Genomic DNA, 1783 nt, shown 5'->3' on the forward strand with positions numbered 1-1783 from the left:
AGACCATTGGATGATGGATGGCATGGAGTTGTCCTTATATGACAAATACCATTTGACTTTCAAAAAACTCAAACTTCCTGCTTGTAAGCGATGGCCTATTATCTGTGGCCAACACTTTCAGGAGTCTGTGTATTTCAAAGATGTGCACAGTTTTTCTATCATTGTTGCCATGTTTGATGAATGAACTCTATGCACGTCTAGCATAGAGTGAGCATCCATAATGACAAAGAACATCAAGCCCACGAAAGGACTTGCATAATTGATGTGTTACCAAGTCCAGGGTTTACCCAGCCATTCCCATGGATGTGGGGGAGCTGCTGGCAGTAATTTTTGTCCTTGTTGGCACTCTGGGCACTGCCCCACCAATGTTCCTTTGTCTGCATCCAGGCCTGGCCACTAGACATAACTTCTCATCAACATCTTCATTTTAGAAACCCCTGGATAACCCTGGCAGAGTTCAGCCAGTATCTCGCAGCGACCTTTGCTCAGGACAATTGCTATTGCTCTCCATAACAATGTGCCATCCTTTACTGTGAGCTGGTCTCTCCGAGTTCAAAAAGATTTCAATTCTAGTTGTGAGAGCCCTTTGGCTTCCCCCATGAACACCAGTTGGTTCAGTTTTGAAAGGACTGGATCTTTCTGCATCCAAAGTCTAACATTGTCAGCTGTGAGTGGGAGTGTGACCAGAAAATTTAAAATTATTACAGACTCTTCTATTGGGTGTACCGCTGATGGTGTATCTGCTAATGGGAGGCAGCTCAATGCATCCACATTCACTACTCGGCCTTCCAGACAGTGTTCTAACTTGTAATTATGAGCACTTAGTATTAGAGCCCACCGCTGAATGCAGCCCAAAAGGATGGGCTGCACTACCTTGTCTTCCTTAAGCAGACCAAGTAGAGGTTTGTGGTCCATTATTGTCACAAATTTTCATCCATGAAGGTATTGGTGGAACTTCCTAACTCTATTTGGGTATATTTACACTCTGCATTAGCCAAAGTTCTGGATTCATATGCTTTTGGGCATTCCTCTCAATTGGGCCACGTATGAGCTAATGCCATTCCGATGCCATACTATGAGGCATTGCAAGAATACCAGATCTTTCTTGGGATCATAGTGTGCCAACACCTTAGAAGATGATAGTCATTGCTTTACTTCACCAAAAGCTAAGTTTTATCTATGCGACCATTTCCAAGGCTGACCATTTTTTAGGAGTTGATGCAAAGGTGCCAGGATTGAGGCCAGGTTATGTATGAACTTTCCATAATAATTTACCAGCCTAAGAAATGGTCTAAACTCATGGACAGACATGGGAGCTAGGGCACCTTTGATCGCCCTCACTTTATCCTCCATGGGTATAATCTGATCTTGTCAATTCTGTAGCCCAAGTAGGTCATTTAGGGACCTGGAACACACATTTTTCCATTCTTAGGCTTGCCTTGGAAAAACATCTTAGGACTGTATCCAAGTTCTCTAAGTGTTCCTTATTACTTTTCCATGTTATTAGAATGTCATCTATGTAAATGGTGACTTGAGGTAGATCTAGTAAAATGATCTCTATTGTCCACTAAAAAATTGCGCAGGCTAACAATACCCCAGATGGCAATCTCATATATTGGTACAAGACCTTATGGGTATTAATTGTAGCATACTTCTGGGAATCCTGTTCTAAATGCAATTGCAAGTATACTTGACCCATCTCCAACTTCGTGAAGGACAGCTCCCCCCAACCCCGGCCAGCTTTGCATATAAATTCTCTATGTGAGGGATTGGGTATTTATTC

At 42.6% G+C, this 1783-nt stretch overlaps 1 protein-coding gene across 1 annotated transcript in view; it reads right to left on the reverse strand.

Annotated features, from left to right (window-relative positions):
• Positions 1–1783, reverse strand: part of LOC125485043 (polycystic kidney disease protein 1-like 2) — a 21742-nt gene that overhangs the window by 11049 nt on the left and 8910 nt on the right. The gene's annotated exons all lie outside the window — the stretch shown is intronic.

Source organism: Rhincodon typus, chromosome 15 (assembly GCF_021869965.1).
Source record: "Rhincodon typus isolate 14 chromosome 15, sRhiTyp1.1, whole genome shotgun sequence".
NCBI lineage: Eukaryota > Metazoa > Chordata > Chondrichthyes > Orectolobiformes > Rhincodontidae > Rhincodon > Rhincodon typus.